The sequence below is a fragment of the Oryctolagus cuniculus genome, chromosome 5, assembly GCF_051225735.1.
Source record: "Oryctolagus cuniculus isolate XC-2025 breed Fujian yellow rabbit chromosome 5, ASM5122573v1, whole genome shotgun sequence".
Taxonomy (NCBI): Eukaryota; Metazoa; Chordata; class Mammalia; order Lagomorpha; family Leporidae; genus Oryctolagus; species Oryctolagus cuniculus.
This window is the reverse complement of record NC_142871.1, coordinates 57,724,539-57,748,628: the sequence shown is the minus strand read 5'-3', so window position 1 is coordinate 57,748,628 and position 24,090 is coordinate 57,724,539. Positions and strand designations below refer to the sequence as shown.

Sequence of the window (24,090 nt, the reverse complement as noted above, 5' to 3'; positions counted from 1 at the left end):
GCGAGTGGGAGGGAAATTATGGGGGGGAGCCATTGTAATCCATAAACTGTACTTTGGAAATTTATATTTACTAAATAAAAAAAAAGAGAGAGTAAATCCTGGGGCTGGTGCCGTGGCTCACTAGGTTAATCCTCTGCCTGCCTGCGGCATCGGCATCCCGTATGGGCACCAGGTTCTAGTCCCGGTTGCTCCTCTTTCAGTCCAGCTCTCTACTGTGGGCCCATGAGGGCAGTGAAGGATGGCCCTACTGCTTGGGCCCTGCACCCACCCGGGAGACCAGGAGGAAGCACCTGGCTCCTGGCTTTGGATTGGCGCAACGCCAGCTGTAGTGGCCATTTGGGGAGTGAACCAACAGAAGGAAGACCTTTCTCTCTGTCTCTCTCTCTAACTCTGTCAAATAAAAAAAAAGAGGAAATCTTTCACCTTTTCATTTAAAGAAAGTTCCTTTTGGCATCTCTTTGGCATATCCAAATTGCCAGTATCACTAAATTTATGCTTTGGGGCCATAATTAAGTAAAAATATAATTGTGTGAACATAAGCACTGTGATACCACAACAGTTAATGCTACCACTGAGATGGTTGCTAAGTAACTAACAGGTGGATAGCATATACAGCATGGATGCAACAAAGAAATGATTTATGTCCTGGGCAGGCTGTAGCAGAACAGCAAAAGGTTTCATCATGCTACTCAGAAAAGCACACAATTGAAAACTTTTGTATTGTGTACTTTTGGGATTTTCTTTTTAACATTTTCAGATCAACGTTGACCACAGGTAATGAACACTAAGAAAAGCAAAACCACAGATAAGGGCAGACAACTATATAAAATACTTAGATGGTGGAGAATTGAGAGAGGGTAATCAGAGCTTTTTTTCTCAAGGCAAACCAGATTCTTGATAGCGCTAGTGTGACTTTAAAGGACCTGAAAACTCGCTTTCACCACAAAGGGATCCTATACAAAGTTCCTGCCCCCACTTACTTTTCATGTGATTCAAATATAAAACAATTGTGATGTGTTGGTTAACTTTTCTATCTCTCCTACTAAATTATAAATTCACCCAGTGGCAGGAGTGGAACTTCAGTCACTCTTTCATCTTGAATGCCCAGAACATAGAAGATGTTTATCAAACATTTCATGATTTCCTTCTTCCTTTTTCTTTATGAAAGCATTGTTTCTGAAGTCAAAAATCAGTGAACTGTATGCTGCGTATCTAAAAGAATGATAAATATTATGGGTTTCCAACTTTCCCAAGTATTACAACTTTCTTACCTAAACCAATAGTTCTCAATGCTGAAGCACATTTAAGACCTTAAAAAACTCAAAGTCCTAATTTGATAAAATCTAATCTAATTGATCTACAGTTCAGCTCTAGCATCAATTTTTTTTATTTCACTTTTGGAATAAATTTAGATCTTCAGAAACGTTACAAAAATAAAGCAATTTTTATGTATTCTTCAATCAGCTTCCCCAAATGTTAACATGTAAAAAAATTGTACTATACTTGTCAAAACTAAGGAATGAACATTGGTACAAAACTCTTAATTATAAGGATCAAACTTTAGTTTTTCAGATGAGTCTAATCCATACTCAGAATTAATGGTATTTGAACCTGGTTCATAATGTGTTTTTCCTGTTCTGCCTACTAACACAATGGCCTTGGTCCTTTTGATGTATGCATTATCGATATAACCTATTTCCATATTGGAAACTCTCCAGTTCTAACTCAATGTCTTTCTCCTCTGCCACAGGTAAGTGTGACTACTCCTTAAATCTTCATAATTAAGAATATTTATCCCTCTAAATTTCTAGGGCTAGTTCCAAACTCACAACTGTTTACTAGACTATTTCTGACTAAAATAAGCTTTGATTTAAACATGAACTCTAATTCTATAATACTTCCACCCTAAACATACCACATCATTTCCTTTTGATATTCATTCCTTTCTTACCAAATTAAATGTGTTGGCTAAGCATTTCCATGTTACATTCCCTAGCGTATGAAGATTCTGGATGGAAGGATTTTTGCACCATTTCTCTTGGTATAGCCTCTTAACTGCAGTGCATCCAGTAGATACGCTATGATATGCTATGGAAAGAATGCATCACAGACCAACAGTCCAGGCATCACCTGGGTGCTTGCTTGCAATGCAGAATCTCAAAGCCCACATCACTGACTAATAACTGAATCAGAATTAAAATCCATGCTTTAGTCCAGTGACTTATAACTTTTGATGCATCTATGACCAACCAGATTACCTTATTAAAACCACATGTTTTAACTAGCAGGAAATGGAGTAAGGCTACATATTCTGCATAGGCAGCAAGCTCCCAAGTGATGCACTGCTAGTCCATGGCCCGTACTTCAGTAACAAGAATCTAGTCCAGTCTCTCTCAAAATGTAATGCCAGAATACCATTATCAGCATCACCTTAGAAAGTATTAAAAGTGCAAATTCTTGAAGCCAACATAGAATTGTTGGGCCAGAAATTGTGGGAGGAGCACTCAGCAACCATTTTAACAGGGCACTTGGGTAATTATCAAAGTGGTCCTGTCCATTAATTCTCAAATTTAGCAACACATTAAAAGCACACAGGGATTAAAAAAATTGATAATTGGTACCCTTACTAAGAAACTCTAAAGAAACACAGGATTTTTCACTTTCTTGTTACATGCCTGTGGGCCATTTACCAGACCAAGACAAGCCATATTCTGAACCATACAACAAGCTTCAACAAATTCAAAAAGATTCAAATCACAGAAAATAAGTTCTCTGCCACAGAGTAATTGCATATGGAATCACTAACAGAAAAGAAAGTCAGGAAAATCCCCGAGTATTTAGAAAACAAATATATATCTAAATAGATTTAGACAATCTGACACAAAAGGAAAAGCATCTTGAAGCAAGGAAAAATGAAAATACAACATATAAAAATTTGTGAGATGCAAGTAAAGCAGTACTAAAAGGGAAATTTATGACTTTCAAAATATATATTTAAAAAAAAGAAAATCTACAACTCAAAGACCCTGGCCCTCACCTTAAGAACTTTTTATTAAGATTTATTTATTTATTTGAGAGGCAGAGCCATAAAGAGAGAGAGAGACAGAGTTCTTCCATCTGCTGGTTCATTCCCCAAATAGCAGCCAGAGCTGGGCTGATCCAAAGCCAGGAGCTTCCTCTGGGTCTTGCATTTGGTGCAGGGTCCCCAGCACTTGAACCATCCTCCACTGCCTTCCCAGGCCATTAGCAGGGAGATGGATAGGAAGTGGAGCAGCCAGGACTTGAACCAGTACCCATATGGGATGCCACCACTGCAGGCAGAGGCTTAACACATTACACCACAGTGCCAGCCCAGTCCTAAGAAATTTAAAAAGAGAAAACTAAATAGAAAAGTAAGCAGAAGAAATAAAATTATAAAGATAGGGGCAGAAATCAATTAAATATAAAATGAAAAATAAAGTCTAAAAACTGAAACCTGGATCATTGAGAAGACAAATTCTGAACAGATTCATCAGGGGTAGAAGACAAAAAATAAATATTATCTATAACAGAAATTAAAAAATCAATATCAATGAGTTGTACTCATACTAAGAGGATAATAAGGAAATACTCTAACAATTTAACATCAATGAACTCAACAAACTAGATGCACTGAATGAATATCTGGAAGGACGCAAACTACCATAGTTGATTCAAGAAGTAATAATAGTAGGACTAGGAATTTGGTACAGCTGTTTAGTCCGCACTTAGGATGCCTATATTTCATATTGAAGTACTTGTTTCAAATCCTAGTTATTCTGCTTCTGATCCAGCTTCCTGCTAATGTGCATCCTGGGAGACAGATGGGTGATGGTTTAAATAGTTGAGTCCCTGCCACCCACATAGGAGACTCAGAGTTCCAGGCTCCAGACTTCAGCTGGCCCAGCCTCTGCTGTTGCAAGCATGTGGGGATGGAAGTTCTCTTTCTGTCTCCATCTCTGTTTCTCTCTCTCTAAGTATGTGTGTGCGTGTGTGTACATGTGTATGCGTGTGTGTGTCTCTGTCTTTGAAAAAAACAAGAACAAATAAATAAACTTTAAAAAAAAAGCAAAACTTTAAAAGTTCAGTGCAATGGATCAGGGAATAAAGGAAGTTATTAAATCAAATCATCATTCTTAAAAGACATTCTCTTTCTTTTTTTAACTTTTATTTAATAAATATGAATTTCCAAAGTACAGTTTATGGATTACAATGGCTTCCCCCCCCCCATAACTTCCCTCCCACATGCAACCCTCCCATCTCCCGCTCCCTCTTCCATCCCATTCACATCAAGATACATTTTCAATTGTTTTTATATACAGATCAATTTAGTATATATTAAGTAAAGATTTCAACAGTTTGCACCCGCACAGAAATACAAAGTGTTAAGTACTGTTTGAGTACTAGTTATACGATTAATTCACATAGTGCAACACATTAAGGACAGAGATCCTACATGGGGAGTAAGTGCACAGTGACTCCTGTTGTTGATTTAACAATTGACATTTATGGCGCCAGTAATCACCCGAGGCTCTTGTCATGAGTTGCCAAGGCTATGGAAGCCTTTTGAGTTTGCCAACTCAGATCTTATTTAGACAAGGTCATAGTCAAAGTCGAAGTTCTCTTCTCCCTTCAGAGAAAGGTACCTCCTTCTTTGATGGCCCGTTCTTTCCACTGATCTCACTCGCAGAGATCTCGCTCGCAGAGACCTTTCATTTAGGTTTTTGTTTTTTTTGTTTTTTGTTTTTTTTTTTTTTGCCACAGTGTCTTGGCTTTCCATAAGGCATTCTCTCTCTCTCTTTTGTTTTTTTGTTTGTTTGTTTGTTTGTTTGTTTGTTTTTCCCCAGGCAGAGTTAGACACTGAGAGAGAGACAGAGGGAAAGGTCTTCCTTCAGTTAGTTCACCCCCCAAATAGCTGCTGCGGCCGGCGCTGCGCCTATACGAAGCCAGGAGCCAGGTGCTTCCTCCTGGTCTCCCATGCGGGTGCAAGGCCTAAGCACTTGGGCCATCCTCCATTGCCCTCCCGGGCCCACAGCAGAGAGCTAGACTAGAAGAGGAGCAACTAGGACAGGATCCGGTGCCCCAACCGGGACTAGAACCCCGGTGCCAGCTCTGCAGGTGGAGGATTAGCCTAGTGAGCCACGGCGCTGGCCAGCATTCTCTTTCAATAAAAGTTTATGTTTACTTTCTCTTTTTTGGTGCCTTCTATATTTTCTCTGTTGTGCAATGTTTAATCTTGTTTTTTAAATATACTTGTTTTATTGTTCCTTTCTTCAAAAAGATAACTGAAATTCTTTTCCTTTTTATCAGCCCCTCAAATAGTTGTGCAGTTTTATGTTTTAGTTTATTGGTTTATTAATTGCAAGGATTTAGGGTTTCTTTTTGAACTCCTTTTACCATAAGAATGTTTACATTCCTTTTCACCGACTATTGCACATTGAAGGATGTGAGGGAATTCATTCACTGTGCTCAATCCTCAGCTGTTTTCTTCCAGTCGCCCTGATAAGACCCAACAGAATTCCTTTAGGAACAAGAAAAGAAATAGAAATTGTTGCTTTCGGTCAACCTCCCTGACACCAGCCAACAACATTTGTTCTGAATTCCTCTGAAACATTTTGTAGATAATGCTAAATCTATACAATCCATACTTGGCAACTTTGCTATTTTTACAAAGGCAAGAACCAGAGGGAAACAAGGGTCTTCCAGATCATGTTTGACCTTCAGATCAATGTACAAAACAGAAGGTACCAACATATAAAGTTTTATTAGAAAGATTCATTCATTTGTTTATTTATTTATTTGAATGTCAAAGTTAAAGAGAGAGAGAGAGGGAGAGACCCGGGGTTGGGGTGGGGGCTGATCTTCCATCTGCTGGGTCACTTTCCAAGTGGCCACAGTGGTCCCTGCTGGGCCAGGCCAAAGCCAGGAGCCAGAAGCTTCATCCAGCTCTCTATGTGGGTGTAGGGGCCCAAGCAATTGGGCCATCTTCGTTGCTTTTCCCAGGCCATTAGTAGGGAGCTGGGTCAGAAGCAGAGCAGCCGACATTGAAACCAGCACCCTATGGGATGCCAGTACTGCAGGCCACAGCTTTACCCACTACACCACAGCGCCAGCCCCAATACCAAAGTTTTTTATGAGAGAAAATTGCAACTTCCTTTATTTAGTAGAAATACCAAAGATAGGGACCGTGTTGTGGCACAGCCGGTTAAGCCTCTGCCTGCTATTCCAGCATCCCGTATTGGAGTGCCAGTTCTATCCTGGCTACTCTGCTTCCACTCCAGCACCCTGCTACTGTGCTTGAGAAGCAGCAGACAACGGTCCCTGCACTCACATCTTGGCTTTGCCCTGGCCCAGACCTGGCAGTTGAGGGCATCTGAGGAATGAAACAGTGGATGGAAGATATTCTCTGTCTCTCCCTCTCTCTCAGTTGCTCTGCCTTTCCAATAAAAAATAATTTTTTTGTAAAAGAAGAAAGTTCAACATTTAAAAAAAGAAATAGCAAAAATTCAGTTTTCTTTCATAATTCTTTATGGTTGACATGCTATTTTTTTATTTTTATTTATTTATTTTTTTGACAGGCAGAGTGGACAGTGAGAGAGAAAGAGAGACAGAGAGAAAGGTCTTCCTTTGCCGTTGGTTCACCCTCCAATGGCCGCCGCAGCGGTGTGCTGTGGCTGGCGCATCGCGCTGATCTGATCTGAAGGCAGGAGCCAGGTGTCTCTCCTGGTCTCCAATGCGGGTGCAGGACCCAAGCACTTGGGCCATCCTCCACTGCACTCCTGGCCACAGCAGAGAGCTGGCCTGGAAGAGGGGCAACCAGGACAGAATCCGACGCCCCGACTGGGACTAGAACCCGGTGTGCCGGCGCCTAGCCATAGGCGGAGGATTAGCCTAGTGAGCCGCGGCGCCGGCCAACATGCTATTTAACTGTTGTCAGTACAGAACTCTTTTCAAAAAGCAATGAAATAGAAGAACTCAGATCTACATATGTCACATAGAAATATACCAGGTAACATTGCAAATTGACAAGACGTGTCAAAATTGGCTCCTGTATCATTAGATCAGAAGTAAACTAAATAAGATAAAAATCTATTTTTATTTTTGGTTTTGTTTGGGAGGAATTTCATAAGTAATGATTTTTTAAAGATTTATTTACTTATTTATTTGGAAGAGTTACAGGATGGGGGGAGAGAGGGAGAGTGAGGAAGCTTCTATCCACTAGTTCTCTCCCCAAATAATCACCACAGCCAGGGCCAGGCCAGGATGAAGCCAGGAGCCAGGAGCTTCCTCCAGGTCTCTCACATGGGTACTTGGGCCCACGCAATCTGGGCCACCTTCTGCTGCTTTCCAAGGCCATTAGCTGGGAGCTGGATTGGAAGTGGAGCAGCCGGAATACAAACTGGCACCTATATGGAATGCTGGTAATTAGCATTACCCACTATGCCACAATGCAACCTATAAGTAATGATTTAATAGTCATAAACTGATAATAATTATAGTCCCAATGTTTAAAACTGTGACCATTTTGATGAATGGTCTCATAGCCCCTGAAAAAATGGACCCTGATTCTACCAGGTCATACTGGTAAGAATAGAAAGTAGAATATCCAAGCCCTCACTGTTGTGTGAGGTGCGGTTTTGATGAGTTGGCCTATAGGAAATGAAATGTTCTGGAGGAAATGTGGCACCCAGAGGAAAGAATGAATAAGGTTTACCCGATGTGATCTTGAGCACAGTTTGGCAGATAGGAGAGTTATGATAAGGTGAGCATTTTAAAAAATCACAGGAATAATGGTGTATACCAATACTTATAAGTATGCAAGCAACTCCAATCAGAGAATTGCAAAATCAATTTGTATATGAGCAGACTCAGGAAGAAAGTCCCAGATAAATCTGATGTCCCATAATTTATTATCCAAGTAGGACAGTTTGGAAGTGAAAGGAACACAACTTGTAATTGCTTTGGAGAAGCAGGCAGAGACTAGGACTATCCTGTGTAAGCCAGGATGTATCATCACACTATGAACAGTAGAGGGTAATGAGATGGAAGGAAGAAGGTGATGGAAAGACCAGAATCTCTTGAGGTGTTTAAATTTGGAGGTCACAGGAAATGAGTAAAATAATGTTTGTTGCTGATCAGATGAAAATAAACTAGACAGGGGAATTAAGAAAGAAGTTGCTAATTGTGTCTGTGTCAGTAAAATGAATTTAGGAAACATCTGAAGGAAAGACATAAATATGGCTGATAACTCAAGCAAAACAGTTACAATGTTATGACCAACAATTTAGGGAAAGGGAAAGAATTTGAAAAGGCAAGGTGAAGAAATATCAACAAAAATAAAGATGCTCAGAGATTGCATGTAAAAAATATAGGTGTAGAGAGAGAATATGATATGGGGAATTAGGAGGGTCCAGGAAAGAGAAAAGGAAAGTGGAAATAAGAAAGTTGTGAAGACAGCTAAAAGAGCAGAATAATTTTGAAGTCATCAGCATCCAAGATAGAGAAAGATCAAATAATGGGCACCTAAATGCAGTCGGACGGAGGTAATTGGTCCTGAAGTTCTTCATCACTATAGGACAATAATAGTCCACAACAATGTATTATATCCCATACAAAGAATTGGAAGAGAGGAACTGGTAGGTGCCAAACACTGAGAAAAAAATGAGGAAATGAAAGGCTAGTTGCTTAGGTGAATTGGTTTACACTGTACGTATGTGTGAAATACTGCACTGCACCCCATAAAAATGAACAAAGATCATATGTTAATATTTCTAAAAATAATACAAATTAGTAAAAATCATAACTGTTAAGCAATTAAAAATTATTTTAATAAGGAGAATCCAAATGAAACTATGGCCAGCGATGTTAAATCAGTGACAAGACGGAGAAGGAAAAGAAAGGAAATCAAGAGTTTTCACTTGAAAGATATCACCAAGATGTTACCTTAAACGTGAAAACTAAATGACAGGAACTCTGCAAGAGATGTGATAAACAATAAAACTTTTGTAAACCTGGTTACAAAAAAATGGGAGGGACAGGAGTTTGGCTCAGCCATTAACACACTGCCTGGTTGCCTGCATCCTGTATCAGACTGCCTTGCTCAAATCCAGGCTACTCCACTTCTTATCCATCTTCCAATTAGCATGCACCCTGGGAAGCAGCAGATCTTTGCTGAGGTACCCTATTACCCACATGGTCTGGGCTGGCCCTTGCAACTGAAGGCATTGGGGGGGGGGGTTAACCAGCAGAGAGCTCACTGTCTGTCAAGTTTTTTAAAAGAGTAATATTGTAGTTCATTGAGAACTTCCTGTAATCCATTAAACATGATGTAATAAATTGATTGGGAGCATAATAGAAAACAGATTTTTTAGAATTTGGAGAAACATGTTTGATGCCTGTTTTTCTGTTATGTTTTTTTAATTATTGTTTTCAACATGCAAAATCCATTTCCTTCCACCTCTTTTGGATATTTTGTCTTGGTCACTTGGAGCTTTCCTTGGTCACTTGGAGCTTTCCTTGGTTTACCTATTTATAATTTGTACTCAATTTTGTCTCCAAGCTTCTATTAGTCAAGCTTCAGTTCAAATACCATATGCAAGCTAACTAAAACACTGTAAACCATTACTCTTTAATGAAATGACTCATTTATCATTGAGACATAATTTGAGGAAGCATTGAGTATGAGAGGAGTCATCTTTGATGAAATTACAGAGGTGGGAAAATGTAGAAATATCTCTTGGGCAAGTTCTTTCAAGGACCTACAGAACCTGGAGTTTCAGTCACCTGTGAAATTTAGAGGAAAGAATTTCACTTATTTTACATTGTTTGATGTTTGTAGCTGTGTAGACTTTTTTTTTTTTTTTTTTTTTGACAGGCAGAGTGGACAGTGAGAGAGAGAGAGAAAGGTCTTCCTTTCCGTTCGTTCACCCCACAATGGCTGCTGTGGCTGGCGCACCGTGCTGATCCGAAGCCAGGAGCCAACTTCTCCTGGTCTCCCATACGAGTGCAGGGCCCAAGCACTTGGGCCATCCTCCACTGCCTTCCCAGGCCACAGCAGAGAGCTGGACTGGAAGAGGAGCAACCGGGACAGAATCCAGCGCCCCGACTGGGACTAGAACCCGGGGTGCCGGCGCCGCAGGCAAAGGATTAGCCTATTGAGCTGCAGTGCCAGCCAAGACTTTCTAATTAGCTGTAAATGTTTTGAAAATCATATCTGAAATTTCTACATTTCAGTATTGTCTGATGGGACATCTATCATTTGGTAGAATTTATAGGTTTTTGCTCATAAATATAAACTGCATTATAGTCTTACAAATTGCATACTAAATGAACCAACAATAAAATAAAGAACTTTAACCCTTCCTTTTTGCTTAAATCTTATATATTTTTTTTTCATACACTTGCCCTGATTCAGGGCCCTAAACTTTTGCATAAATTAGAAAAAAGCCCTCTTCCTCAACACTTTGTTCCAACCTGTTAGAACAGTGTTGTAATAATAAGAATGTCTAAATAAATGTTTAAAAAATGAATATCTGTACCCTCTTTGATACGAATTGTATAGTGCACAACCTGCACAACTATACACAGCCTGGGAAGACATACTCAGTGCCTTTTTCCCACAGTTCCGGTGCATTCTCCTAAATGAGGTAAGACAAACATCTGAGACCCTGAAGAGTGAAGCAATTCTTCCATAAAACTTCATAACACAAGGTGATAAAACCAGTGGGAGAGACCTAACTTCCTGGCACTTACGACCAGAAGAACCGGAATCCTTCTTGGTAACCCTCCCAGGACTGCCAACTGCCACTGAGCAGTGACGCCACAGCAGGCCCTGGCATGGTGACATCGGGGTTACCTCTGTTCAGACAGGCAAGCAGCCTTGTTCTGGCAAAGAGCTTCATTTTTCTGATGCTGTATTTATAACAAATGGCTGTATTTATTTTAAAAAATAAAAGGAGTCTGGTAATACCCACAGACTTTAAGACTCCAAAGATAATCAAAATGAACATTTTGCGAACTATAAGGTAGTGACACTACCACCTTGAAAAACAAAGATACTTGATGAAAGCCAAAAAAAAAAAAAAAAAAAAACTTAATAATTAATGAGAGGAGGACTTTGATTAAATTTACTCAGGGCTTATTCTCAGACTGAATAACAGAACCATACTCTCTATGTCCCTGCTATTGCAATGGTAAACATAATCCCCCAAAATAACCTGGCCACTGGCTCACCAAGTGGTTTGTGTTCAGGTCAAATCTACACCTAGCACTCTGCACTTTATACAGAATAATTTTATACGGCATCTCTCATCTAAGGATTTCTATATGCATTTTCATCAATAATTAAGTCTTTTTTAAAGATTTATTTATTTTATTTGAAAATCAGAGAGAGAAAGAGAGGCAGAGAGAGAGAAAGAGCTCTTCCAGCCGCTGGTTCACTCCCCAATTGGCTACATCCTCCGGTGCTGCGCCAATCCTAAGCAGGAGCCAGTAGCTTCTTCCAGGTCTCCCACATGGTTGCAGGGGCCCAGGACTTAGGCCATCTTCTACTGCTTTCCCAGGCCATAGCAGAAACCTAGATTGAAAATGGAGCAGCCGGGACTTGAACTAGTGGCCATATGGGATGCCAGTACTGCAGGCAGCAGCTTTACCTGCTAAGCCACAGCACCGGCCCCAATAATTAAGTCTTATAGCATCTAGTCAGACTCCTAAATTTAAGAGAAGCTCCAGAATTTTAAGGCTAAAGAATAAGATTCATTGGCTGGCACTGTGGCATTGTGGGTAAAGTCACCACCACCATGGGCAAAGTTTCAAGTCAAAGCTGCCCCACATAGCTAATTAGCTCATTACTAATGCATATGTGAAAGCAATGGAGAATCACTCAAGTCCTTGGGCCCCTGCCGGAAACCCTGAAGAAGCACCTGGCTACCGGCTTCAGATCTGACCAGCTCCAGCCATTTCAGCCATTTGGGAAGTGAACTAGCAGATGGAAGCTCTTTTTCCTCTCTCTCTCTCTCTCTCTCTTTCTATCTCTGTGTGTGTCTATATATATATATATGAAAGGTAGATTATATATATATTCTTCAAATAAAATCAAATAAATCTTTAAAAAAGAAAAAGAACAAGTCTATATGTAAATGAAGTATAATTCACTGAAGTTCATTGCTATCCTTAAGTGAATGTATCCTTAGATATATCTCATTTTAACTTCTTTCTTCTTTGTGATATCACTAGTACAAGAATTAAATTGAGAACTTGACACAGAGGACATACTCTTAGGGGCCCAATCCCTGGCTTTTGCAGCCACGTTGATTTGTGGCCAAGTCAAATCACATTGCCCTCCTGAGTCTCAGATTATACAAGTGTGGAGAACCTCAAGACCATGGTGTTAATGGCTACAGCATCTCTAAGGAGATAGACGTGAATGAATCCAAACAGAAAAGAAGGTAAAATAGCAAATATCTGCATGGAAATTCAAATAAGAGTTCATTCTGTGTGCTCTTCATCTTCCCTTCTGTATCTGGTCTTTGTCAGCAAGCCTCTATACCTGTTGATTCGGTGGCAATGAACATTAATGAGGTAGTGATTGATTGATTAAACTAATGAAGACCTAATCAGATCCTTGTTTTGAAAAGCAAACACTTCAAACTCTATTCAGATAATCTAGCAACCTGATTTGATTATGACTAACATACCTGAACTTCTTTTGTGATTAGATTCAGATAGTACCTGTTTTTCCCTCAAGGCTTCTCTGGCTTCATTAGATGCTTCTAATACTTAACAGGGCTACACATCCAAGCAAACTGTCAAGAGATACCTTAAGTCTCCTGCCTGCTGAATCTACACAAATGCTCCATTTGCCTTCTCTTTGAAGGTAGCAGACAAGAATCCTTGATTAGATTTATTTGAGTGGCTCTTCCACCTTCATCCCATGTTGCTTTCAAAAGCCTCCCATTGACTTTTTACCGAACAAGTGGAAGAATGAAGGAGAAAAAGATTCTTTCCAGAGACATGGTGCTGCTTCTATTAAGACTTTGTTTTACGAAAATGACTTTATACCCTAATCTCCTGACCAGAAGAAGTCTGAAAGAGCTCTTCCGAAACTCATTTCCTTTCAACTATGTAGGATGCCTTTTTTTCTTAGAAAACTTTTATTTAATAAATATAAATTTCCAAAGTACAACTTTTGTATTACAGCAGCTTTTTCCCCCATAATCACCCTCCCACCCGCAACCATCCCATCTCCCACTCCTTCTCCCATCCCATTCTTCAACAAGATTCATTTTCAATTATCTTTATATACAGATGATCAACTTGGTATATGCTAAATAAAGATTTCAACAGTTTGCACCCACACAGAAACACAAAGTATAAAGTACTGTTTGAAGACTATTTTTACCATTAATTCTCATAGTACAACACATTAAAAACAGAGATCCTACATAGGGAGTAAGTGCACAGTGACTCCTGTTGTTGATTTAACAATTGACACTCTTATTTATGACATCAGTAATCACCCAAGGCTCTTGTCATGAGCTGCCAAGGTTATGGAAGCCTCTTGAGTTCACCAACTCCGACCTTATTTAAACAAGGCTATAGTCAAAGTGGAAGTTCTCTCCTCCCTTCAGAGAAAGGTACCTCCTTCTTTGATGGTCCCTTCTTTCCACTGGGATCTCATTCACAGAGATTTTTCATTTAAGTCATTTTTTGCCACAGTGTCTTGGCTTTGTAGGATGCCTTTTATAGAAACTACGAGAGATAACCAATACTCTCCTCCTTCAAAATAAGAATAAGACCTGGGCCAATCCAAAACCAGGAGACAGGAGCTTCTTCCAGGTCTCCACACAGGTGCAAATGTCCAAGGAATAGAGCCAATTCCCACTGCTTTCCCAGGCGTATTAGCAGAGAGCTGGATCAAAAGTGACACAGCCAGGATTCTAACCAGCACCCATATGGGACGCCAGCATTGCAAACAGTGGCTTTCCCCACTACACCACAATGCCAGCACCTGTGGGGAGCAGCTCGGACTAGACTGTTACTGGAATTAAGACTTATTCTATGCATCTGCTCTCCCACAATATGGCGCTGGGAGAGAAGTAAACAGCTTCCGCACAGCTGCCTCCAGTTCAACCAATTAACTGTAGGACTTGCTCCTGATTGGAGGAGAGCAGCGTACTCGGCATGTGGGCAGCCGAGTTGGGATTGGCGGAGGAGGACTATAAAGGAGGAGAGAGACGGCATGCACCGGGAACATCTATGGGGAACATCTAAGGGAACCCGTGCAGCCCCCGAGAGAACCGGCCGGCGGTGTGCCGCTCCCCTGAGGAAGTGGGGAATGCGGCCAGGGGGAACTGCCCTTCCACGGAGGTGGAAGGGATAGTAGCCAACCCGGGAAGAACCAGCAGCAAACCCGGGGAGGGCCGAGCAGACAAAGGAACAGCGCAGGGTCCTGTGTTGCTCCTCCACGAAGAGGGGGAGCGACATAATGGTGCCGTGACTCGGATAGGAAACTTAGGACGGATAGGAAACTTAGGAGGGAAGAAACGGGAAGAAGCAGGAAAATACCGGAGAGAGAGACTAGCGAAGAGCCTAGGTGCCGGAAGAAGCTATTGAAAGCCTAGGCATAGACTCGGATATGGACTGTGGGAAAGAAGTTAGGATTGAAAGCGAAAGTGAAAGCTTTCATAGACTCGGATGCGGACTATGGCGGGGAAGCTAGGAGATTGAAAGCGAAAGTGAAACCTGGAGGAGGCTTGGACTCGGATACGGACTGTGGGGAGAAGCCAGGAGAAATGAGAGGAATATTGTTGGAAGAAAACTTAGGGAAACATACCGGGTAGAGAAAAATGTTAGGGAAATTGAAGCCGTGGGGGGCAGGCCGAGGCGGAAACGGAAGCCACTTTGGGGTTCTCAAGTTAGCCCGGGAATAGGGGGCGAAAAGTTGAAACCAGAAGCTGAGACGTAAGCCAGATTGGGATCCGTCTGATTAGCCCGGGGAGCAAAGGACGGGAAGCCAGATCGTGGGGCGGAGACGTACGCTGGGTTGAATTCGCCAGGCTAGCCCGGGGAACTTGGATTGAATGCTAGTGGTGGAGACGCAAGCTACGCTGTGTTACTCGCGGAAGCCGCCCGCGTGCAGAGAGAGCACGGGGCGTGAATAGATAGGGAACGCTGGCGTAGGCCGTGGTTCAGACGCGAAAGGGTTAAGCGTGGAGACCGCGGAGCGCGCAAAGCCGAGCCGCGCAAAGCCGGGAAGCTGCGCAGATGAGAGAGGCGCGCGGGCTGAAGCGGCGAGGTGCCGGGAAGCTGCGGGGATAAGAGAAACAGAAGTTTGGAAGTGAAGTAAAAGAGAAATGGGAATGCTGGAAGATAGAAGTGAAATGGGAGAGGTAGGAATGCCCGGAGATAGAGAAATAGAGAAAAATAAGGCCTCCCCTCAACATGCCAATTAGAAGGCTTGGATTCGGTCTGCCCGATTAGTGAGGCGATGAGCACCTGGGCGGCTAGCCGCAGGTCACCGAAGACAGGCACGAATTAACATCAGTAAAGCTTCCCCACAATGCAACAATTAGGAGGCTTGGATTCGGTCTGCCTGATTTAAGGCGGTAAGCGCCAGCAAAGCTCGACCAGAGTATGAGCTGCAGGTCACCGAAGATAGGCACGAACCAACACTAATAAGTCTCCCCCACAATAAGGCAATGAGAAGGCTTGGATTCGGTTTGCCTGATAGGTCTTGTAAGTCCCCTGCAGGCAGAGCAGAGCATGCGCTGCAGGGCACTGAACACAGGCACGCATCAGCGCCTAAAAACCTCCTCACAACATGGCGAAGAGAGGACCCGGATTCGGTTTGCCTGATGGATAGGACTTGTAAGAGCCTGTGGCAACTCTAGCAAGTAGAGCAGAGTGTGTGCTGCGGGACACCGAAGACAGGCGCGTATCAACGCCAAAAAAAAAAAAATAAATAAATAAAAAATAAAAAAATAAAAAGAAAGGGGGATCTGTGGGGAGCAGCTCGGACTAGACTGTTACTGGAATTAAGACTTATTCTATGCATCTGCTCTCCCACAATATGGCGCTGGGAGAGAAGTAAACAGCTTCCGCACAGCTGCCTCCAGTTCAACCAATTAACTGTAGGACTTGCTCCTGATTGGAGGAGAGCAGCGTACTCGGCGTGTGGGCAGCCGAGTTGGGATTGGCGGAGGAGGACTATAAAGGAGGAGAGAGACGGCATGCACCGGGAACATCTATGGGGAACATCTAAGGGAACCCGTGCAGCCCCCGAGAGAACCGGCCGGCGGTGTGCCGCTCCCCTGAGGAAGTGGGGAATGCGGCCAGGGGGAACTGCCCTTCCACGGAGGTGGAAGGGATAGTAGCCAACCCGGGAAGAACCAGCAGCAAACCCGGGGAGGGCCGAGCAGACAAAGGAACAGCGCAGGGTCCTGTGTTGCTCCTCCACGAAGAGGGGGAGCGACAAGCACCTACATTTTTTTCATTTGAAAAATAGCCTTTAATCATTGTCTGACTTATTTGGTTTGATTCTTATCGTAGGCAGACTCCAAAGTGGCTCTCTTGGTCCCTGGCTCTGTGATTTACTTGTTTGTGCAATTCCAAGCCTTAGGTATAGGTGGGATCTGTGACTTGCGTCCTGCCCACAGAATACAGCAAAGGTGATGGGGTGTACATGATTATATCACATAAAATTGCAATGCCTTTCTTGCTAGGAGACACTCCCTTCTTTCCTGGCTTCAGGAAGCTATCGGCAGTGTTTGGGAGATAGTCAACATGACAAGCAGCTGAGGATTGGCAATAACCAACAAGGAACTGACAATGCATAAGGAACAGAGTACTAGTAACAATAACCTGGGCTTAAAATCAAATCCTTCCCAATCAAGCCTCACATGAAACCTCCTTCTCTGGCCAACAACAACTGCAGCTTTGTGAGTCATGTGAGCAGAGGTACCCGCCAAGTTGCCTCCAATTTCTGAGCTACTGAAATTGTGAGATAATAAGATATGATGTTTTAATCCCCTATTTGTGTTAATATTGTTACACAGCCACAGATAACTACCACAAACCTCAACTGAAACTCTCCTCAGTGAAACCTGTTTCTTCTTCTTCCAGTTTTTGAGCCCATACTTCTGCTAACTTCCTGCAATTGCCTGCCTCTTTCTGCCTAGCTTCTTTCCATTTTTCAAAGCCAAACACAATTGGCTCTTACTTCACTAGACCCTATGGTGCTAAACTAAGCCATCAAACCTTTAGGAGCAAAAATTGTATTTTTTTCATAAGAAAACTATACAGGGTCAGTGATATGTGTTTTCTGAAACCTAAATGAATGTTTGCATCTAAGGTATACTCAAAAATGGTTATGTATAAATTAACAGAGGAAAAACAATGCATTTTCATTTTTATTGCTGAAAAAGTACTATGAGGAATAATTTTTAATGAAAACATCTAATTACTATTAGAAATAGATGTCAATAATCCTTCAAATCAACAACATGTTTTAGGGGACATTCTACACCCTGAACTTGGGTCTAAACACAACATTCATAAAGGGTATAAATACTCAGTGAGAGGAACTCTTGAAAAATAAGCCAAGAAAATAAGTAATTTAAGAAATAACATTTACTGTTTTGCTTCTTGTTTTCTTCTTTTTAAAAATATTTGTTTGCAAAATAGCATTCATTACAGAGTTCGAAAAGTTAAAATGTACATTAACTCTGTCATTGGAAATTATCTTCAGAAAAAAATACTAATTGCTTGTTTTAAATATGGAATATATTTTAACTAACTCGTTCATAAATGCAAAGACTCCATAATATTTGTCTTTAAAAACTATTATTAAATTACTTTTAATAGTGAAAAAGAATAGTCAGATGCTAAAATGCTGAGGTTTAAAATAACCTCAGGCACCAAGATTGTTTGCAAGGTTTACAGTGAGCTCTGGCGGGGCCAGATTTGCCCCCTCCTTTGACCAGGGAGAACTACATGTGCTGGCCCGTGGGTCTGTGGGAGGTAGAGTGACTGACTCACCCAAGGATGATCTTATTCATACAAATACATTGCAGCACCGCACTGAGACTCAGACCAAACTGCCTTTGGGAAAATCACAAGAGTAGGAGCTTTGTCTGTATTTGCAGACTAAGAAAATATACAGTGCTCATTCTGAAGAGCAGCTGAAACCAGATAAGGCCATGGAAGAAGGAACCTTGAGGCTAACATGAAAAGAACTATCTATAGATAGTCATCCATGTTTACATTGTTTAAGGAAAACCAAAATGATTTGGCCTCAGAAGAGCAAATGCTGACAATTCTCTGATGAGAAAAGAAAGGATAGTTTACAACTCTGGTTCTTAATCCTAGAGTAACCCAGTTTTGTTTCTCTATTGATATTTTAACATACACCATTGTATCAGACACAATGGAGGTATTGGAAATATGTGTGTGCCTATACATATGTATATAAAGAAATGAGAGTAAGAGGGAGACTACAAAGGTGGAAGAATAACTTCCTGACACCACAATATCTTTCCACCAGTTCTTCTGGAGCTAAACCCATATATATATATATATATATATATATATATATATATACTTTTTAGAACTCTCGGAGTATTATACAGGCTTTGGACAAATTATTATTATAAACTCATTGAAAAAAGTTATGTATAACCTAAGGGCTTACATATCCACATAGACTTATGCAATGTCATTTTTTAACCTGAAACAAACATGGAAATTTTAACAGTTAAGTGAAACTAAGCTTCAAACAAAACACATGCTTTGACAGTAAGTGTGACAGGTGCCTGTCACCTTAGGATTATTAGCTAAGCTCTATGCCACTAGATCACTAGTGCCATGGCCTTGAGGAGAAGAGATCTGAGAGGCAGGAGATCCAAGGAGAGATGCCTATGGCTATTGAGAAAATGAGTGGAGAATGGAAGATATGCTTGATTCTTCTTAGAACAAAAACCTCAGAAGATTCCAGAAAAATTATCAATCCAAGAAGGAGAAAAACATACAATTACAAAAATATTTTGTTTCCCTACCTTAAGTGCATCCCTTTCCTTGCTTGTCTTAGAACTTGATGAAACGTTTACTTTTTAAAATCAAGTGCGAAAGAGGGGAGGGTCTGGGTGCAAATCAGATCACAAACAAAAACTTTTATATGATCATGAATGACAAATGGTGACATTATATGGTTCCTTTAGTTCTTAATGCCCAAAGGAAGTCATGACTGCAATTCGCTGACTTCCACCGGTAGCTGAACAGAGCAATGTTAGACTATTCATCTCTTAAAATGGCTTGCCATTTTTTTCTTTCTTGGAAAATTTGGCTTTGGCAAATACTTAGCTAATCATTTTGTCTTTACATGCACATTGACTTTCATTAGCTTACCTGGCAGGAAATGCAGAAAAGCTCCAACCTGTTTTGAATTCTACCATATATGCCTAAGGAAAAAGAAAAGTGATAAGTGAGAAATTTCTCAGGTGCAAAGCCATCTTCCCTAATCTCAGGGGTGAGGTATGTGCTCATCTCTCTACAGGGAAAGGTCCCTGAGTAAAACCTGAGTATTCCCTTTCAGCTCAGGAAGTCATCAACAATAGGAGGTCTTTGAGTTAAGAGCAAAGGATTTCCAAACCAGTTATCACTTTCTCCATTGTGTATAAGAATCTAAGTTGAAATGCTTTTCTTTTAATTTTCTCATTATAATAAGTATAGGAGAGAAAGAAAGGGGGAGGAGAGGAAGGAAGGAAGGAAGGAAGGAAGGAAGGAAGGAAGGAAGGAAGGAAGGAAGGAAAGCAAAGAGGGCGGGAGGAAAGAAGAGAGGGAGGGAGGGAGGGAGGGAGGGAGGGAGGAAGGGAGGAAGAGAGGGAGAGAGGAAAGGAGGGAGGAAGGAAAGAAGGAAAGAAGGAAGGAAGGAAAGAAGGAAAGAAGGAAGGAAGGAAGGAAAAAGGGGGGAGGAAGGGAGGAAGGAAGGAAGGAAGGAAGAAGGGGGGAGGAAGGGAGGAAGGAAGAGAGAGAGAGAAAAAAGAAACTTGTTAATAATTTCTGTGCCAATGAGTGACAATCACGTTGATTTATCCATCTGTGTCTCTTTACATGGTGTTAGAATCGAAGTATACACTAAAGGGACAACAGTCCAGCATGGCAGTAGCCACATTCAGCCAGAACAAGGACTCAATTTCTGAACATAAACTTCATTTTAACACTAAACCATCTCTGGGAAAGCTGAGGAGTCTTCATTACCAAAAGGATCAAAATAACCCAGTTTAAAAATTATAATCAAGTGGCTTCCACAACAACCAATGAATACACCAAATGGCTTTGAGATGATAGCTGAAATGAACTGGAAGATGGTAGTCCAAATCTGGTGGAAAGCCCATACTAGTTTTCATGTCCAAAGAACTTTAAGCAAACAAATTCTCTTGCTTCTGAAAATCATCCTAGATATGTGAGTGGAAAATCCTAGTTTTCTTCCACAATCTAGTAGGTTAGCCTCTTACTAGCCATGTGCTCTCTTAAAAGTCATTGATTTTTAATTCAATCAAAGTAGTTTGCACATGGAGTTTGTGGAAATCAAATAGTTATGAAATATTTATGTAACCAGCATGCACTGCTCCATCCTCCACGCCGAGTTCTAATTCTAAAAGGCAAATATTTTCATTTTTTACCTATTTTGTCTGCGTTCTGCCTCTACATTTCTAATTAATATGTTTCTACTTCATCTACTGAATTCCAATTATTACAGATCCCTTTCCTTCTTACATAAACTTCCTTGCACTAACAATCACATCCCAGCACCAACACCTTCCCAGTGTGTTTATACAGAAGATTTTGATTAACTTCCTCTGCAGGGGCCGACTCTGTGGCATAGTAGGCTAAGCCTCTGCCTATGGCACTGACATCCCAAATGGGAGCCTGTTCTTGCAGCTGGTTTATGTCCAAACTACTCCTTTTCCAATCCAGCTCTCTGCTGTGGCCTAGGAAAGCAGTAGAAGATGGCCCAAGTTCTTGCACCCCTATATCCATGTGAGACCCAGAGGAAGCTCCTGGCTCCTGGCTTCAGATAGGCCCAATTCTGTCCATTGCAGTCATTTGGGGAGTGAACCAGCAGATGGAAGATCTTTCTCTGTGTCTGTAACTCTACTCCTCAAATAAATAAATAAATAAAAACTTAAAAAAAATCCTATGCAAATGTATCTCACGATCATTAGCACTTGTTGCTATGTAGAATCACATGTTCCCATTCCTCTAGTACCTTTATTATTTCCAAAAGTTAATAACTGCCTAATTTTTTATAATTTCTGGAACTTTTACATATCTGTGCCTAATCTTTTTCCAAAATTTAAATATAACTGATATATAAAATGATTCACAATACTATCTTTCGTATCGCCAAATGTATCAGATATTCTGACAGTCCCAGATTTTTATCATGCCTGTCTAACCTGGACTGGCCACTCTTCCAGGCCTGCTGCACAGCTGTGTGGCTGCCACCCTAGACCTTCTCCTGGCTCCTCACCTGTGATGTCATGCTCTCCTGATTCCACAGTCTTGTATTTGCAACCTCCTGATCTCTTGCTTTTTCTGATGACCCACATCTCTAAGTAGCTTTTTCAAAATCCTGAATAAAAGTTTTGATAACAGCTAATTGTCATATAAACTTTATGCTTTGCTTTCCTTAAGAGGGAGTTGTTAGTGTGTGTGGTTACCCTGCCAGGGACTTCATGTCTCAGACCCCTTTATATCTGGGTAAGGCCATGCAGCTGCTTTCCACAACAGGAATATGAGCAGAATTGATGCGGACACTCCAGTCTGGGGCCTATGAGAAGCAGGTGAAGCCTGTACATCTTTTTTCCACGTCTGCTGATTGGAAGTCCACACCCAAGCCTACCTTGAAGACATGTGTTGTAGGTAGTGGACTCTCCATCAGCCTGGGTCCCTGAATGACTAAGTGGTTCAGAGCTCTCACCAGCCTCCCTGGTACCTGAGTGAGAAATAAACATTTGATGTCTTCAGCCACTGAAATTAGAGGATTATCATTACCTTCATTGGATTAATTATCTGACTAGATGAGAAATCCAGGTTTAAAAATCCTGGAATTTTTATAGCGTTTTCCCAACATTTACTGCTTCTGGTTGATGATGCAAATCACCCTTCTATTTCTGTTCCTTCGTATCTATTTCATGATTCCTTTTTCTTTGTGTTCTCTTTCTATCTCTATCTCTCTACCTTTAATTTTGTCTCATTATTCTTGAAGGGACAGTTTTGCAATGGGTTAGGATAGATTTGGGTGCATATCTCTTTGTCCATGTTTACTCACTATTATAAAATAGTGAACAGCAAAATGTGATAAAATACGCAATTTCATACACATGTACATATTGGTAAAAATAGAAACATGGATGAAATTGAAATGTTGTCAAGTAGGCAGAACCAATGTGTCACATTTAAAAGTATTCTTTTTTAAAAGATTTATTTATTTGAAATGCAAAGTTACAGGGAAGCAGAGGCAGAGAGAGAGAAAGAAAGAGGTCTGCACCCTCTGTTTCACTCCCCAAATGGTAGCAATAGCCGGAGCTGGGCCTATCTGAAACCAGGAGCCAGGGTTTCCTCCTGGTCTCCCACATGGGTGCAGGACTTGGGCCATTTTCCACTGCTTTCCCAGGCCATAGCAGAGGGCTGGATTAGATGTGGAGTAGTCAGGATTCAAACTGGTGTCCATATGGGATGCCGGCACTGCAGGCAGCAGCTTTACCCACTAGGCCACAGCCTTGGCCCCTGAAAGTATTCTTTTATCAGGTAAGTTTTTACTGGAGAGGAAGTTTTTTTCCATCTATGAATCATGCACAAAATAAAGTTGTGTCTAATCACGTATAAGAAAGTCATATATTCTCATTGATGCTTTATTTTTCATTTTTTGAGTGTTAGCAATGATGAACACATTTCCTTAAGTATTTCAGCCATTCATTTCTCATTTTCTGAATGTCTACATTATATATTATCTATTATATAAGGATTACATAATTTTCTTATGGAATTATAAATAATACTCACAAACTCACAATATAAAACCTGTCATAGTTGATTCAGATAAAGATATCAAATTCACAATATGTCTTTAGGTTTTATTTATGGTATTTATTTATTTGTTTGCTTGATACTAGCAGTTTTAATTTTATGTGTGGAATCAAATATCTCAATACATTCTTTAGGATTTTTCTCTATGAAAAATTCATTCATTAAATAAAAGCTTCAAAACAAAAAGATTTTTCTCTGCTTAACACTTTAAAAGATGATCCTCTTCAACTTAACTCTATTTTCTTCAAGCTCTCTTTTTTTGAAAGAGAAGGAGATGGGGTGGCTTCATTTATATTTAAGTAATCTCACTGCAGTAAATTTTATGACACCTTAAGGTAGGAATTTAACTTTATACAAAATTGTAACTAATTTGTTCAACATCTTTTTTTAAAAAGATTTTTATTTATTTATTTGACAGGTAGATTTACAGACAGTGAGAGAAACAGAGAGAAAGGTCTTCTTTCCATTGGTTCACTCACCAAATGGCCGCAATGGTTGGAGCTACGCCGATTTGAAGCCAGGAGCCAGGCACTTCCTCCTGGTCTCCCATTAGGGTGCAGGGGCCCAAGCACTTGGGCCATCCTCTACTGCTATCCCAGGACACAGTAGAGAGCTGGACTAGAAGAGGAGCAGCCAGGACTAGAACCAGTGCCCATATGGGATGCCGGTGCTACGGCAGAGGATGAACCTAGTACACCATGGCTCCGGCCCCTTAGCATCATTTTTGACTATTGATATTTCCTCCTGAATTAATATAGACCTATTTTTATAAAAATATTTATATATACTTGAACTGCCTTTTAGTTTTCTACTCTGTAGAGTTTTTACTCCTTTGAATTTCTTGTTCAGGTACAATAATTTTTGTACAGGAACAATAATTGGAATTATTTTCACTTTTTGATATATTTTCATAGCTTATAATCCAAATTCCCCCTCATTATTCTGTCTTATAGTTTTCTTACCTCAATTATTTGTGTTTTTACA

The 24,090-nt window shown here is 40.8% G+C and overlaps 1 long non-coding RNA gene across 1 annotated transcript in view; it reads right to left on the bottom strand.

Moving 5' to 3' along the window:
• The window catches only part of LOC149126512 (uncharacterized), a 66,503-nt gene that overhangs the window by 30,841 nt on the left and 11,572 nt on the right, over positions 1-24,090 (bottom strand). Inside the window, exon 2 of the long non-coding RNA XR_016233791.1 lies at positions 19,420-19,472. This is a non-coding gene — a long non-coding RNA (uncharacterized LOC149126512). The remainder of the gene's footprint in view (positions 1-19,419; positions 19,473-24,090) is intronic.